The 18,380-nt window shown below is 40.8% G+C and overlaps 1 protein-coding gene across 1 annotated transcript in view; it reads left to right on the top strand.

Annotated features, from left to right (window-relative positions):
- The first annotated feature begins 939 nt into the window (after positions 1 to 939).
- LOC115130435 (cadherin-20-like) overlaps positions 940 to 18,380 on the top strand; it is a 124,389-nt gene continuing 106,948 nt past the window's right edge. The window contains exon 1 of the mRNA XM_029661582.2: positions 940 to 1,241. The gene's annotated coding sequence lies outside the window, so the exon portion shown is untranslated. The remainder of the gene's footprint in view (positions 1,242 to 18,380) is intronic.

The following is an 18,380-nucleotide window of genomic DNA, read 5'->3' as shown; positions in this document are numbered from 1 at the left end:
GCACTTTACTCCATTACCCTCTCTCTGCGTCTGATTCCTGCACACACACGTAGTCCCGCATGACATGAAATGTATTCAGTTTTGAGTTTGCATCCCAATAATACACTTTACATATATCACAGAAAACTGAAATATAACACAAGCATGTGATAAAGAAACACTGGATTTTCAGCAGTTTTTTTAATAATGATTATTAATTATGAAATTATAAAAAATATTAATAACATCCCACTAGAGGGAGATTTGGCCATTTGATTTCAGGAAAGGGCTACGTGAAAGGATAAAACAAAAACCTACAGACACTCGGACCTCCGTGGAATGAGTTTGAGACCCCTGCTCTAGGGGTTCCAGATTGGTGTTAGTATCAGTGTTGTATCAATCATTTTTACTCCCCCATTAAGCCATGCATTCAATATAATTTCCCAACGTGCCTTGCCTTTTTGAGTGAAATGTAGAGTTACCACCCATGACTGTATGTGTTAGTGACAGAGATTTGTTGAATGTGTTCGTTTTCTGTCTTATGGCAATACATTACACATCTCTTAAGGTCTTATTTTGAGTCCTAGCCTTACCCTAATATAGAGACCTGAAACTCATGCTTTATAGGCCACATCAGGCCTGAATGTAGGGTTGCAACATTTCAGTAAAACACACACAGAGAGCAATAGTTAGAAAGCAAATGAGAATGATGGGGTGATATCTGACACTATTGGGTTAGTACAGTGCATTTCAGGTGCATTTATCTGAATATGCATGTGGCTGGAGTAGGGATAGAGATAGAGCGAGGGAGAAATTGAGAGAGAAAGAGAGAGGCTGGCTGGAGCAGCAGCAGCAGCAGCAGCACAGCATAGGACGAAGGTGGCGTGAGGGAGAGGGACCCTCTGGACTTGGTCGTTCGTTCAGTGCAGCTCTAAGAGAGAGAGAGAGAGAGAGAGAGAGAGCAGGCAGGAGCGCAGAGGTAGAGCAGGGAGCTGAGCTGAGCTGATCACGAGGTGTCAGACTTATTCTTTCCATCCGTCTCCTCTATCCTCTTCACTCACTTCTTCTTCTGAGTGCACCAGACCTTTCAACAGAGCTGTGCGATAAGCGGGAAGCCCACGTTTTGAAAAAAAAGAACTCCAGACAAATAGATAGGCAGACAAAAGAAGAATGTAAATGAATGGAACGACAGAGACGGAGAAAAATAAGTTAACTTCTGAAGACTCATCCAGTACTGGAGGGGCTGTGGTGTGCAACACCAGGTAGGAATTGTCTTTATTTGTCGCAGATGTATCTGGTGAAATGTAAACAAGCAACAAAAAGCAATTTTTCATTGACGCTCGACCAGTGAAAATAACAAAACTGTTCCTTAAACTCACCAATTTTTGAATTGTATGCTAACATTGACATACATCCAATGCAACAATAGCATATTTCGAACTGTATGGAACAAAAAAAGCCACCAAATACAATTGAGTTTTTTTAAATGTATTAGCTGTGTATTACCTATTAAGTTGGGAAGCTCTATCAGACACATGGTAGTATCAACGTACAATATTAGCTGTATACTGTATTTGTGAATACTTTATTCTCTGTTTGTGTGGAATGATGTTGATGCTAGTGTTGTTGTCAATGTGACTGATTGTGTCACATGTAATGAGCCGGGAGAGAAAAGAGAGATTTGAAAAGAATGGTGCTGTGGCAGGAGGGAGGGACATAGAATACTGTTGTTTTTTGAATGAGATCCTGTCTACTTGGAAAAAATAATAATATGTTGGAGCCAAGTGAGAAAGAGAAAGAGAAAGAGAAAGAGACAGACAGACAGACAGACAGACAGACAGACAGACAGACAGACAGACAGACAGACAGACAGACAGACAGACAGACAGACAGACAGACAGACAGACAGACAGACAGACAGACAGACAGACAGACAGACAGATACAGAGAGGGATAGAGAAAGACAGAGAGAGAAGAGAGGTGTTGGGGACAGAGGGATAGAAGAGAGAGAGAGTGAGAGGTAGCCAGAGAAACAGAAGAGGGAGAGTGGGACTGAGCTGCAGTGCTGGAGCTTGCTGGCAGCTAACTCTGTAACCAAGGCAGCTGACATGAGGGAAAGCCAACTGTGGACACTGGGATTTTTATTTTTCACCCTCTCTCCGAAACACAACCGCTCTCTTCTCTGCCAAGCCCCCTGCCATCCCCCCTCATTCCCCCTGAATAAAGGTTTCATTATAAGGCGCTGTGACCGAATTAATTAAGCAGCTACATGTATGCTCTCAAGGCCACACCACCACCACCCTTCTATCTCTTTCTAAGTCTCTCTCTCACTTCTTCATTTTTATTTTTCACTCTTGCTCATTTCCTCTCTCCCACCCCATCCCATTCTTTATACATTTTTTTAGCCTTTATTTAAATAGGCAAATCATTTAAGAACAAATTCTTATTTTCAATGACGCCCTACCAGAGCCAAACCCTAACCCAGACGACACTGGGCCAATTATGCGCCGCTCTATGGGACCCCCAATCATGGCCGGTTGTGATACAGCCTGGAATCAATCCAGGTTCTGTAGTGATGCTTCTAGCACTGAGATGCAGTGCCTTAGATCGCTGACCCACTCGGGTGCTCAGAGTCAAAGGACACTCCTATCAGTCTTTTACAGGAAACAGTTTTTAACAATTAACACCAACTTCACACATGAAAAATACTACAGTACAGTACTACAGTACTACAGTACAGTATCGCAAATTTAGCTGATCGATTTTTAGTTTGACTGCTTTGGTGTGTGGTCATCCACACTCCCTCCCAAAATGGCTGCTGTGCCATTTTCTCTGCTTGCATTACTGTACTACACTGTATAATACTATACTACACACTGTATTATCCCTTGATCATGTGAGGTACTTACTATACAATTTGTGCAGTATACTGTAGAATACTATAGTAAATAGTACAATATACTATAGACCACCAAAACACTACAGCAAACACTACAGTAATTACTATAGTATATACTACAGTATTTAATTTGCATATACCCTGCCCTTTCTTTTCCCCACAGCCTAATTTGTGCCACCTATAAGTGAGAAACCTACAAGTAACCAGTGGTGGAAAATGTACTCAATTGTCACACTTGATTAAAAGTTTTAAAAAATACCTCAATAGTAAATTACTACATGTCTAAAAGTATCTGGTTTGAAATGTGCATAAGTACAATGGTGGAAAAGTGACCAATTGTCATACTTGAGTGAAATTAAATCAAATCAAATTCTCTATATTGAGAAATCCCGATGGACAGATTTTCTTGTTTTTAAAATTGTTCGGACAGACATGGGCCCACACCAACACTCAGAAATAATTTACAAACACACTATTTGTGTTTAGTGAGTCCGCCAGATCAAAGGCAGTAGGTATGACAGCGCAGTATATTGGCAGGTGTATGAATTGGACCATATTGCTGTCCTATCAGAGCATTTGGAATGTAATGAGCACCTTTGGGTGTCAGGAAAAGTGTAAAAAGTAAAACATTTTATTTAGGAATGAAGTGGAGTAAAAGTAACTTGTCAAAAAGTAAAGAACAGATACCCCCAAAAAACAAAAAAAAGTAGTGCTTCAAGGTATTCTTTCTTAAGTACTTTACACCACAGCATGTAACTGTCAAAATAAAGGGAACACTTGAGTAAACGAGGGATGCAAAGTTTATAAAGCAGGTGCTTCCTCACAGGTGTTGTTTCTGAGTTAATCAAATAATTAACATCCCTCGTACTTAGTGTCATGTATAAAAATGCCCTGTTGCCCATTATTTTGGCTACCATGGTTAGAAGAAAAGATCTCAGAGACTTTGGGTCTGAGACAGCGTTTTCCACCACCGTTAACAAAACACCAAATGATGGAATTTCACATGGAAGAATGGCATCACATCCCTCCAAATAAAGCTCCAGACACTTGTACAGTCATAGAAAAAAAGGGTTCTAAAAGGGTTCTTTCGCTGTCCCCATGGGAGAACTCCCTTGGGTTCCAAGTAGAACCCCTTTTGGTTCCAGGCAGAACCCTCTGTGAAACGGGTTCTGCCTGGAACCCAAAAGGGTTCTCTAAAGGGTTCTCCTATGAGGACAGCCGAATAACCCCTTTAGGTTCTAGATAGCACCTTTTTTTCTAAGAGTGTAGAATCTATGCCGAGGTGCATAGAAGCTGTTCTTGCGGCTCGTGGTTGCACAACGCCCCAAGACACTTTGGTATTGGTATTTCCTTTATTTTGGCAGTTATCTGCACATGCCAAGTGTAGACCATACAGTATGTTGTTTTAACTCTTTGAGTATTTTGTCCAGTAGTTTTCCTCAAGGAGAAAACCCCACTGCTATGTGAATTATAATAAAACAAAAACACTATAGTAAATAGCACATTAATATCTGCAAAAACACTACAGTAAATACTACAGTACCCTACAGTACGCAAAAACACTACACAAATTATCCTACCATTTTTTTGTACAGTATGTAAACTGTAAATATGCCATAGTTCTACAGTCATATCCATAACACTAAAGTAAACACTAACCACAGTCCACAAAAATACTGCAGTGAATGCAACAGTAAAGTCAGCAAAAAGACTACAGTGAATTCTACCATTGTATGCTATAGTATTTTTTAATGTGGGTATGGAGAGAGGTTTAACGTGAAAGCTGTGAGTGATGGTAGAAAAAGTGGGATAGAAAAACAGCAACACAAAGGCAGGTTGATCTGATGCAAATGCAAAGACAAACTCTGAGCTACTGAAGACTGTTTCCCCTCCTAGAATGCCCAACAAACTGAATGTTAATCTCTGCATTTTCTTAGGTAAATCGGGCCCACACTTATCAGCCACCTACGGTTAACCCTCCTGTTGTGTTCGTTTCATGTTAATCAATTCTGTTTTCCCGGTCCAAAATGACCTCCCCATTGTAGCTGATTAGAAATCCATAATAATACACATAATATCACCTAACGTTGTTGTTAGATCGTTTCATCAACTTAAGTTCTTGTGAACATTACAAGTTTTGAACTTCTATTTGCTATTCATGGCCTCGTTTTGTTAGTAGAAAAAGCATAATGTATGGATTATTTTGACTATAACAAATACTCAGATGAAACATATTGTGCTATTTATCACAGACTATTTTGTGTTACATTTTAACAAGGACTCTCTCCTCCTCACCAGTGTCACGATCAAGAGCCTCACATGCAGTATATCGTTTGGTCATTGTGCTGCCAGAGAATGAATTGTGAGCAAGGCCTCAAAAAATCTACATATATCAGAGCTACGAGAAAAGTTATATATATATATTACTTAAACAATGTTGCGATTGTTTGTGAGAACGCCAACAGGTGTGGTTCCCGTGGGGGAAAGATTCTATTGGGGAAAGGTTCCCGTGGGAAAGTCGAGAAGGGGAGTGAGGTGTATGTGCTCAAACACACATGCATGTGGGGGACTGGGAGAGGAAGTGTGTCCATCTGATGAATGAGCATGTGCCTGAACTCAATTTTATACACTAATTGTAGTCTCACCCATTCATTTCTAATGAAAGGTCATTTTTGACCGGGAACACCATAGATGTACAAAAGTAAAATAAAATGCCCAAAACCTTATGAAAATCATCTAAATGTATTTTGTGTGTTCAGATGCCCTGTGTGGACAAAGTCATGGAACCTTATGACAATCAGATTCAATTAAATTGGTCCAATTCGACCGGAACACAGCAGGAGGGTTAATTTATAAGGCAAGAAATCAAAGAGAATAGAAACGTGCAATAACAGAACAATTAGGAAGGAAATAGTTGTACAGTACAGTGCATCTATGATAAATAACCATCAAGAGAAGGGTGGAGGAAAGGAGGCAGTGGAGGAGAGGAGGGCAGAGGCAGTTGGAGGAGAGGACGGGGAAGACAGTGAAAGAGAGGGGGTTTTGGTGAAGAGGAAAGGAAAGGCATTGTGGGCCGAGGAGGAAACACTGAGAAGTAAAAAGTGTTGAGTTTCTCTGCAAGTTGTCCATCATCATCTCTCCATCATCTCTTCATGTTGCTGACCAATGGCTTTATCCTCTCAGGTAGAGATTGAAGGCTAATGAAAACTGCTCCGCATCGTGTTTGCAGAATTCTGACGTACTTTGATTGTGTGGAAATCAATAGCGCTGTAAATTCTTAATTGAATGAATGCAGGAGTCCTGCTCCTAGTGTTTTATGGGGTACCAGATATACAGCTCCTTTGAAAGCGTGGCATGCTGAAAGATCTCTGTTGGCATAGTTTTTTTTCTTGTGTGTGTGTGTGTGTGTGTGTGTGTGTGTGTGTGTGTGTGTGTGTGTGTGTGTGTGTGTGTGTGTGTGTGTGTGTGTGTGTGTGTGTGTGTGTGTGTAAGATTCCTGTTGGCATTGTTTTAGGCTGGTGGAAAAGCTCTCTGTTAATCACTCATAGGCTGGTAGTGTACAAATGCTGTGCTCTACATTGTCAACAGCTGGTTTTTGGTACAATACAATATCACAGTGAAGAGTAACTTCACCGCGTTATTTGACATATTGATATGAGAGTCTTTCATCATCAGAATGCCCAGTCCTCATGGACTTGTAAAGCACTAGATTTGTGTTTCACACACTGTAAAAAATGTCCTGTAGTTTTTACAGTAAATTACTGGCAACACAGTAGTCAGTAATTTACTGTATATGTACAGGACCTTGACTTAAACACAAAACCTGAATACAGCAACATACTGTATTTCTAGAATATACAGTGCATTACTGGAAGAACAGTGGTTAGTAAACTGTTGCAGATGTACAATGCACGCATGTATTTGATATACGTCTTTCAATAGTTTCAATATCTTTTGTGTAATTTGTACTTCACTGGCCTGAAGTACAAGTCATGCATGTTGTTACCATTAATAAGAATACATGTATTTTCTAATACAAAAGTAAACCTGTAAGTAGCCCACTTAACTACAACAACCGTATCGGTAAAGGTAACATCATCTTTTTAATTGCTATGACTGTGGTGTGTTTAAAGGTTATGAACAGATACAATTATATTTTTCATTCAATTTGATATTTGGATGAAACCAGATCAAAGTATGATGATTTACATTGAAAAAGTGTGATAATAAAGTTACTGGTCCCTCCCCCATGTCAAACACTTGGATTCAGGAGGCGGGATTATTAAGGGTATAGGGTGATATCACCCTAATGCTCATTTTAATACACCAATGGTAACATGATATTCTCTTCCCTAATTTAAATCAGTACTGCCTTGTAACCAACATTGGATAAGGCATGTTCACAGAGGGGTGTGGTTTACATTGCTATATAGCTACTCTACTGGTGCCAATACTTGACTGTAGGGTGTCAGCAAATATAATTAAAAGTTTTCACAATTCATCTATGGCAAATATACTTGTATGTTTCTCTTTTCATCGAGCTAGGGTTGTTCAAAACGCAGTGGTCAAGTCAACAAATCTGTCAGTGCTGTTGTGAATCGCGTCACAAGAGACATGCCAAATGGGAGATTTCTGAAAAAATGTACATCATTAGTTAGGTTTCCATCCAATTTGTGACAGATTTTCATGCAAATATTCTAAAATCTGCATAAAATGATAAGCACATTTTCACATTATATTTTTTCAACTTGAAATTGTATGACTTTTCCTAGAGTGACCCCAACATTAGAAAAAGTGAAAGATTGCCTTTGTTCATATTTCCATCAAAGCTGTACACCACCAGGTTACAAAGATTGTCTTAGGGTCATTTTTGACCCGGCAGTTATAAAATGATTTACATACCACAAAAAAACACAAAGACACACACACACACACAATGAGAAATGTAGATTGTGTGCTACTGAATGAACTCAGACAAGACTAAAACGTTATTGTGCTTGTGCAGCATCTCTCCTCCACGACCCCACAGGTGACTCAAGTTCAAAGACAAAATAAAAACAATTTCAGACAAAATAAACATTTCTTCAAAGCACTGTTTACTCATGGGGAATGCAGTCAGAGGCTATAAAGGTGCTGAAGATGACAGTCCTTACAGTTCTCTCTTTGCTGAAGCCATGAGTGCAACGTTTCAGTGCCCAACAGGTCGTAGATCTGATGTTTTCAGATGTCCAGGAGGGACAAGAGAACAATGATTTAAAAGAGGAGGAGGTATCTGAAGAAGAAGAAGGGGAAGAATACAGCCCAGAGCTCAATGCATCGTCTTCAGATGAATAAGAAATCTCCCAAGCTGAAAGAGAGACATTTTTGTCAAAGAACAGCAACACAACATGGTCCTTGTCAACATATGACAAACAAGGCAGAATGGCAGCACAAAATGTCATAAGAATGACCCCAGGGCCCACAAGACATGCAGTTGCCCATGCCCAGGACATCGCCTCAACATTCTACATGTTCATCACACCTGCCATCGAACAAATCATCCTGGAGATGACAAATTTGAATTGTTTCAGTAAATATGGAGATAACTGGAAAAGGATGTATGAGATTGACCTGCGTGCCTACATAGGGCTGCAAATCTTAGCGGGTGTGTATAAGTCCCGAGGCGAGGCTACTTGTAGTCTCTGGGATGCAGAGAGTGGAAGGGTGATTTTCTGTGCCACGATGCCACTGAAAGTCTTTCACACTTTCTCAAGAATGCTACAATTTGATAACCGTGAGTCAAGACATGCAAGACATGTGAGATACAAACTGGCGGCCATCGGAGAGGTCTGGGAGAAGTGGGTGGAGCGTCTGCCATACCTCTACAAACCTGGACCTGAAGTACCAGTGGATGAGCAACTGGTTCCATTTAGAGGTACATTTTTATTTTCATATCTGTAATGTAAGTGATTTTCACTGTTAATTGTATAATGTATTGTTGTAATATAATTGATTTATGTGATTGTTTTCTGTGAAACTGATACTAATTACTGATTGTTATCTATTTTGTCAAAAGGTTGCTGTCATTTCCAGAAGTATATGCCCAGCAGGCCAGCAAAGTATGGCATCCAGATATGGGTGGCCTGTGACGCACAATCCAGCTACGCTTGGAAGATGCAAGTCTACACAGGGAAGCTGATCAGTGGAGGCCTGGAGAAGAACCAGGGGATGCGGGTTGTGCTTGATGTGACAGATGGACTGAGGGCGCACAATGTCACTTGTGACAATTTATTCACCTCTTATGAACTTGGCCAGCAGCGCCTAAAGAGAAAGCTCACCATGGTTGGCACAGTTAGAAAGAACAAGCCTGAGCTCCACCCTGCACTCTTTGCAACAAGGGGGAGAGAGGCTTTCTCATCAAAGTTTGCCTTCACCCCCACCACCACTCTACTTTCTTACCTCCCAAAGAGGAACAAGAATGTGGTCCTCCTGAGCAAACTGTACAAAACGGCTGAGATCAGTGATCGTGAGGACAGGAAGCCAGCCATCATCCTGGTCTACAACCACAACAAAGGAGGCGTGGACAACCTGGACAAGGTGCAGGAGGATGACTGCCCGCTGTTCCCTGGTCATCTTCCATAACGTCATTGATGTGTCCTCATACAATGCCGTTGTGATATGGAACAAAATCAACCCTACCTGGATGCCTGGTAAGCAGAACAAGAGGGTGTTCCTGGAGCAGCTGGGAAAGGCACTTCCCCCGCACAGCATCCTCTGTAGTGCTTTTGAAAGCTGTTCAGGGGGCTGCATCTTGTCCTGATCCACCTGAGGCTGCAGCTGGGGCAGGCAAGAGGAGGAGATGCCAATTCTGACCCCCAAAGAAGGACTGTAAAACAAATACTCTGTGCTGCACATGTGAGAAATACATCTGCAAAGTTCATGCACACAAGTTTGCATGCTGTCCTACATGTGGTAATTGGAGTTGATTGATTTATGTTCTTCATGTATTTGTTTTGTATCTATTATATTATTTCATTCTTAGTTGTTGTTTATACACCTTGTGGGTGGGGGCAATGGTTCAAAAAATGGGAGAAGACAAGTATTTTGTAGTTGAATTCCTCATTGTACAGTATATAAGAATATATCACTATGTTGAATTCCTCATTGTACAGTATATAAGAATATATCACTATGTTGAATTCCTCATTGTACAGTATATAAGAATACTATGTTGCCAAAAAAGTTCAAGACTGTTATTGTTTCCCTTCAATAAAATCCATTCAAAACTACTTTCTGCACATTTCTGCTACTTTCTTAGGCTACACAAGTGCTATCTCTTGCTAAAAGAAAGCATGTTTACACCTATGCAGTACCTTTAGCAACCTCTACTTTAGTGCAGAAAACAAAGACAGGTGTAATAAAAATGAGTGGTGTCCACTGATAAATGCAGTCTTTTTGCATTGTGAAAAGGGAAAACCCAGATATTCATAAAGTTTCAGGTGAATGACAGGTTGTGTCTTCATGAAAACAAGATTTGAGGTTTAAAATTCAATTAAGCTGCTTTATTTTACCCTTAGGACAAGGTGAGTATACATAATGTTAAGACCACACAAGAGTTAAATGGGTTTTCATCGCATTTTCAACTGATTGTTTTGTCACAACAACTGTTGCGCTATATACTGTAGCAAATGTGCCCATTGTGGTCGTGGCACATACGCTCTAGCCAACAGCTCGCAGATTCAGTGCGGGTAGGCTACCTAAATTGAGATTATGATGGATAAGAGCAACATTATTTGTATTGGTCAAATGGCATTCAAGCATCAATCATCATGTCACCAGAATAAGACCCTCAATATTTATTGGAAATTAGTATAATGTCACACGGAGCGGAACAGGTGAACCCAAGAGCAGACTCAGATGAGGAGACTGGGATGAGGTAACCAAGGTATTTATTGAAACATGGGGGGGAGATTGCGTGCAGGCCAGGGGAAGCTCGGGCGGGGTGCCGGAAACCAGGTGCGGAGGCTGAGGCTGGAGCGAGAGGTGTTGGGACAGAGTAAGCAGGTCTGGGGGGGAATCCAAGGGAGCATAGAGTGGGTAATCCAGGACAGAGTAGCAGGACTAACGAGAAGTTGGACTGGAGATGGGGACCAGAGTCAGAGCGGGCAGAACTGTAGCGGAAAGGAAAACAGTGTCAGGCAAGGGAAAACAGGACAACAGGAATAAACAGCTAGAAATATGGACTGGCAGAGATTACGATCTTGCCGTGTGGAAGTGGCAGGACTGAGCATTTGAAGAGGTCTTGATTGTGGAACAGGTTGCAGCTGGTGGGAATCTGCTCTGATTCCAGCACACCTGTCTCCACACACACAGGATGAGCACTAGAGGGAGCGGTAGGAAGAGGCTATGAAGGTGCTGCAGATGACAGATGTCTTTATGTTCTGGGGCCTCATAACTGTCATGTAAATTTCACACTAAATGTCGCTAAATATTTCTGGAAAGAATACATACATTGTAAAACTGTGGAAAACTGTGTGCGCTTGAACAAGCATTATAACTATGGAAAATTCTCTCCATTCACCCTTTATGGTATAATTTGGAACTATTGGAATTAAGTCACAGCAGTTTCCAAAACAAAGGGCAATAGCAAATTCTATCAAAATATTTTTGGAGATATTGGCAGAATCTTTAAATATTTTGCATTACCTTCTGCTGTATTTGGCAGGACTTTGGCAAGTTTTTGAATTAAAAACCAATGGCTAATTGTTGAGGACCTGTCAGCTTAACGTTTGAATTCAATAATATTTTCCATTGACTTCTCCCCCAACCTAAATTTGCTTGACTGCCCATGAATTCTGAAACATTGTCTAGGCTACAATTATTACAATTTTTATTTTATGTACAGTAGTAACATACATACTTCAATGTAAAATATCAACTGTCTGTTCACCTGCTAAATTCACCTGTGTATTATAAACCACGCTACCAATGGGATCGCATACAGCAAAACTTGAAATACATAGCCTATCTATTTTGATTAGGCAACTAGGCCCAAACAAATTACAGATGTGCATGGTAATTTGTAGGATGTCTACTTTAATATAAACCCATCAAAGGTAAGGAATTTATTCTGCAATGGCTATTAAAATAAAATAAATAGGAAATAGATTTCTATGTCAAATATTTCTAGATTAAAACTCATAGATTTTTGCTCTTCTCACTAATGGCAAATGGCTACATTTTATGAATAAGCGTGTCATCATATCCACAATTTGCACAAAATACTTACTTTCCTGCTTGCAATACAGTACTTCGACCACCAGAAAAACATGTGCATGGTCTACAGTTTGTGTGGAGCTAAGAACATTATGTTCAGTTTTTCATAAATGCCAACTTTTGCTGGAAAACTTGCGCACGCATGTTTTGGGTTATATTTTGTATGTACGAATCGTTTATAAATGTTTCCCCTGATACTTTTATGTCCTGAAATGTCTAGGCAGCATATACAGTACTCTCTACATGCAGTGCTGTTACTCCTATCACAGCAGAACCATTGTTCTTTCAAATGCATTTGACTCATCTTTCACTGTGATGCTACTTAATAGAGATACTATGACTTATCCAGCTTTCTCTCAAGTTTATTCATGTATTCTCTAAGGCTTTAGCTATGGGAAGCCAAATTTCAATAAACAAAGCTACAGTATATGTCAACGTGTCATGCGTCAGAACTATAGCATGTAGACTCCTCACCTGTCAGCTCACCTCTCTGTATCACTCTTACAAAAGGGGTTATTCTGCAATGCCAGCATATGTGCTTGTTGGAAGTTGTTTTTAAGGTAGATGGTTTGTAATGACATGAATTAAAGCATGCAACACAGCACTAACAGAACTCAACAACCTTGGTCCATGGGTTTTAAGGATTTTTGGCTGAACCTTTGGTTTCTGATGAATCTACTGCATCTATATACTCCCCTTCTTTCTGCAACTCTCTAACCTGAGACACTGAATTATTTCATCCCCTCTTGGGATTATGAAAGCAATCATGTTTCCTCTTTCTTTTTTTCCTGTCTAGCTCTCAGGCAATGAATCTATTCAAAATGACAGTAGCTTAAAAGTAATAGACAGCAACACTTCTACGAAGACTGAAATTAACTTAAATTGATTCACCCAAGCTTTTTTCTTCTCTCTCATTCCGACTTTCACTGAGAGAAGGCTCCTGAGGAGGATATTTCAAACATGTGAGGCCACATGCAGAAATCAATTTCCTAATGAAGTTGATTAGAGAGAGACGTGCTGGAGCTGTGGGCTGTCTTTGTGTTAAGAGCTCACATCAGGTCAGATGGGACAGGGCTGGGGCGTACGGCTGTGTGAGTGTGTGCGTCTGGGGCGAGAGGGTGCTTCGTGGCATACCAAAGCTCATGTTAATTGTTGAATGCCTCAGTTTTCAGTTAATTCGTTTTCAATGTGCGCAGGGGAGATGTCATGAAATGACAGCTTTAATCATATGCATCTGTGTGCGTGTGCGTTCGTGCATGCATGACCACATAATGCAAATGTAATACAATCCAACGGCACAACACACCTGGGTTCAAATAGCATTTGTTCTATTTCAAATACTTTAAGTGTTTGATTGAGGCTTCCTTCAATGCCAGATGGGCGGGGTTTGCACTTTGGAAATATGCCATTGCATTGTCCAATTTATAATAGGCTTTACAGAGAAAGCATACCATGCAATTGTTTGAGGACAGCACCCCACATCAACATATTTTTCAACCAGCACAGGCTTCATAAAATCCCAAATAGCGATTAAATAATCACTTACTTTTTGAAAGTCTTACTCTGTTTGCAATCCCAAGGGTCCCAGCTATAACATGCATGGTCGTTTTGTTAGATAAAATCCTTCTTTATATCCCAAAAAGTTTAATCCTCAGGTATACTAAGATGTAAATAAACTATCATATTTCATACGGAAAGAAGTATTTTCAATAGCAAAGTAAAATTAGCAAGTGCGCGTCCTCTTCGTTGCGCGCCCACAGACTGATTTCCAACAGTGACTCCCGGCTCAAAATTCCTCCTAGTTTTGGAAGAAACAAGCCTGAAACGATGAACGAAGACTGTTGACATCTAGTGGAAGCCATAGGAATTGCAATCTGGGAGCTTGAATTGCATAGGACCCATAGCTTTCCATTGAAAGAGCATGGGGATCTCAAAAAACAATTCTGGTTGGTTTTCTTTGGATTTTCAGCTACCATATCAATTGAGTTATAGTCTCATATATTATTTTAATATTTATAAAAAGAAACTCAACTGTAACGCAAGTGTAATCATAATTTCTTACCATTCAGACAATGTATATTTAACTATCTGTCTATTGGGCCCACAAGTACATAAACAGCCAATAGACCTTCAGCCGAGGCCAAAGTAATAATCAGGCCTGCATGAGGGAGTATGGTTTGCCCTTGGTCCTGTTTGAAAGTGATTACATTTTATTACTCTCCTCCCCACTCATAGAAATAACCCAATATTAAACCGTCTACTACTCTCACCTCATGGTAGTTGGTAGTGGAAAATGAATCACTCTTTCTCTGTGGAGTCGGAGCCCTCAAGTCAACTTTTTTTCTGTTGTAGAAATGGAGGGATGAGATGTCATAAATCTGTCACACAGACCCATTAGGTCCCTGTACTCTATCCTACCTCACAGCATTAAAGGCACTCTCTCTCTCTCACTCGATTGCTTGCTTGCTCTCTCTCATTTTTTCTCTCTCTCTCCTTTGGACTGTCTCCAGGTCTAACAACTTTTAGAGCTGCATGCCATGCCTTCCACAGGAGTGTGTGTGTGTGTGTGTTTGTGTGCCTACGCACGTACACGCCCGTACGTGTGCATGTCACTGTCTGTGCCCCCTAAGTGTATGCGTGTTTAGATTCACAAGATTGCTTCTGAAATTTGACCTCTGGAAAAGTTTCCTGTGAGCAGCCTCCTCTTTGAACTCCAATCCATTATCAGTGAGTATCAGTTTCACCCCAACAAGTGTACTGTGTTAAATGATAGGGGCCTCTGGCAGCCTGCCACAGTCACATGCAGGGTATAAAAGGATGAGCTCTCAGTTGCAGAGCAGTGGGGTACCGTTATGGCTTGCCATAGACAGACACTCAAGCGCACACACACGCAGGCCACACACACACGTGCATGTTTGGGCTCCCGAGTGGCACAGTGGTCTAAGGCACTGCATCTCTGTGCTAGAGGCGTGACTATAGACCCTGGTTTGATTCCAGGCTGTATCACAAACGACTGTGATTTAGTGTCCCATAGGGTTGCGCTCAATTGGCCCAGTGTCGTCCGGGTTAGGGTTTGGCCGGGGAAGGCCGTCAATGTAAATAGAATTTGGTCTTAACTGACTTATCTAGTTAAATAAAGGATAAATACATGAAAAATGCACACACACGCAACCTACACTGCTCAACCACATAATCTACAACAGTGGGTGAAGTTGAAAGGTTGTACTGTCATAAAGGAAATCAGAGGGATATTTCCAAAACTTTCTCTACCCAGCCATAATATATTGTAACCCTCCGTATATGAACAAACACCGACGTAGAAAGAAGTTCAGTATAGGATGTTGTTTTGGGTAGAAGAAACTCTACTGGACAGTTTCTAACTTTCTCCTTAAAACCATTTTTCTTTCATATTCTCTTTCTATTTCTGGATTCTTTCATATTCTCCTCTTAATATACCAGTCGATACCGCAGTAGACTTATAGTTAGAGGGGAGATTGTAATGACTGACACGGTGGAAAACAAAAAGCTGTTGGATCCCGGCGAGGAGGGAGGAGTGGAGCAGCAGCGCAGGCTTCATGTCAGAACCCATCTCTCCCTTCACCCCATTCTGAATCCCTGGTGGAGCCCCACACCGTTTGATGGGATAGGGGGAGGAAGCATATGCGTCTAAGTTCCAAATTGCACACTATTCCCTATAGTGTAGAGTACTACTTTTGTCCAGGATTCATAGGGCTCTGGTTAAAAGTAGCGCACTATGTAGGGAATAGAGTGCCATTTGGGACATATCCTGGGCCTATCCTCTGGCTCCCCTCGCTGCGGGGTCTTTTGATCTATCTTTGCCCCCCCCCCCCTTAAGCCCACTCTCTGAGAAAAAGATCCCCTTCAACACCTACAACCTCCCTACCGCTCCAACCCCACCCATTGAGATCCTATAACCTGCCTAGTGGATCTGACAGATCTGACGGAATCGCAGAGTTGGAAGGGCTAGGGAATGGAGGGATAGAAAGAGGGGCGGAAGGGTGAAACCAGCATGGGCTCTGTACATTGCTAGATCTGTCCATGAGAATCAATTATCAGACATAAGACAGGTGGTATCTACAGAGGTGCCCTCTAAAATGAGCCTCCCGACATCCAATAACCAAGGTCTGCTACCCAGGCTATCATGTTCAGGCCTGGCCTGAAACCTTTTCGGATGGATTTGATGGGTTTGCGTCCTCCTGTGGGATGTGAGCTATGTATGGACATGTTTCTCCAGCTTAAACAAACCATACTTTATTCAGCACCTGCTCCATGAACCAGAGGTTGAAAAACACAGCTTTACTCTACTATTGTACATCACGAACAATACAATCAATAATGCAAAAGCCAACACCTCATGGTATGTCCTCATACATTTGATCATGGAGTTGATAGTGCAGTGTCATCCTGTTGGAGTAGATGCGGTCGTGTCTGAACACGTCTCCAGGTTGAACGCACACTTTATCCCGACCCTGCTATAGACCATGGAGTTCAAGTGAGCAATTGTTGTTAGCACTGGCTTTAAATGTTTGAACAACAATAACAAAACAAAGTCTTTACTGCAGAGCACGGTGTAGAACATGAAGACAGTGGAGTTACATGAATAATAAATAGGACTGTAAGTCAGGGACCCATTTTCCCCTTCACCCCAGTCTGAATCCCTGGTGAATCCCCACACTGTTTGATGGGATAGGGGGAGCTGTGGTTAGGGGAAGCTGTTATTAAGTAAAATGGACATGTTTGCAGAACAAACTATATACCGTTCGTAGAGACAAATTCTAACCGTGGTCATCAAGTTTATTATTCACAGTGCTGTAGGGATGGGATCTGAAAAGTATTTAGCACATTACCAATTATCACCTGAGCAGTCATCAGAGCAATAAACAGAGAATACACATTTATTTAATTTATTTTTTCATTTCAACTTCATTGTTATGGAGCATGCGAATTTTCGCAGTCTTTAAAAAAAAATCGCGCAACATTTCAGCGCCCTGCTATTCATGCCAGGAATATGGTACGTTCATTTGGTTAGTTTGTGTGGAAAGGAAACAGTCAGACCTTTCCAAAAGTGTTTAAATCACGCCTGTGCCATTTACAGAACGTGCGTTTTGGTCGAATAGGTCATGAAAATCTGTTCACTGAAAGTGTAAAAATATATTCTTCCGCGCCTGCAGGCAATTGTTTACAGAGAACAGAATTAAATAGAGCCGCGTTCTCATTGGCTACAGCTTCTCCATGCTGTCTAGAGTTACGTCATTAGTTTCGCAATTGATTCTTGGTCTAACCCAAACAAGAGAACTACTTTCCTACTGCCACCGCCCAGATTTTCGAGCGACCATTTTCAAACATGTTTTTCTCCACGGACCAGCTAACGATTTCACACCGTCTCCTGAGGTATTTTATCGCTTATTAACGTGTACTAATACCTAAAGTAGCATTACAAAAGTATTTCGAAGTGTTTTGTGAAAGTTTATCGTCGACTTTTGGCATTTTAAAAAATGACGTTACGTTATAAAATGCTAATTTTTTACTCCATTTCCAAGGTATTCCTAGCTCGATATCTAGGCTATATATGGACCGATTTAATCGAAAAAAGACCCTAAATGATGTTTATGGGACATCTAGGAGTGCCAAGAATGAAGCTCGTCAAAGGTAAGGAATGTTTTATATTTTATTTCAGCCTTTTCGTTTGCGAGCGCTAACGAAAAAATCTGTCGTTTTTGTGATGCTGCATTTATGTGAGGTTGCATGGTACAGATAATAGCGTCTCATGCTTTCCCCGAAAAGCATTTTACAAATCTGACTTGGTGAATAGATTCACAATGAGTGTAGCTTTAATTTGGTATATTGGATGTCAATTTTTATGACATTTAGATTTTTATCATAAACTATGCGTGGTGCACTTGAAATTTCAGAAATTTCGATTCCCTATGGGGAAGCGCTTCCACATGTAGGCCAGTTGAGAACAAGTTCTCATTTACAACTGCGACCTGGCCAAGATAAAGCAAAGCAGTGTGACAAAAACAACAACACAGAGTTACACATGGGATAAACAAATGTTCAGTCGATAACACAATAGAAAAATATATGTACAGTGTGTGCAAATGTAGTAAGATTAGGGATTAATAATAACAATTGACCTCGCCATATGATGTTGTATTATCAAATACAAGAATCTCATACATGTAAGAAGTACGTTACACAAAATCGTTCGGAGCTAAAGGATCTT

This window comes from Oncorhynchus nerka, linkage group LG6, assembly GCF_034236695.1.
Source record: "Oncorhynchus nerka isolate Pitt River linkage group LG6, Oner_Uvic_2.0, whole genome shotgun sequence".
NCBI classification, from domain to species: domain Eukaryota; kingdom Metazoa; phylum Chordata; class Actinopteri; order Salmoniformes; family Salmonidae; genus Oncorhynchus; species Oncorhynchus nerka.
This window is presented reverse-complemented; position numbering and strand designations above follow the sequence as displayed.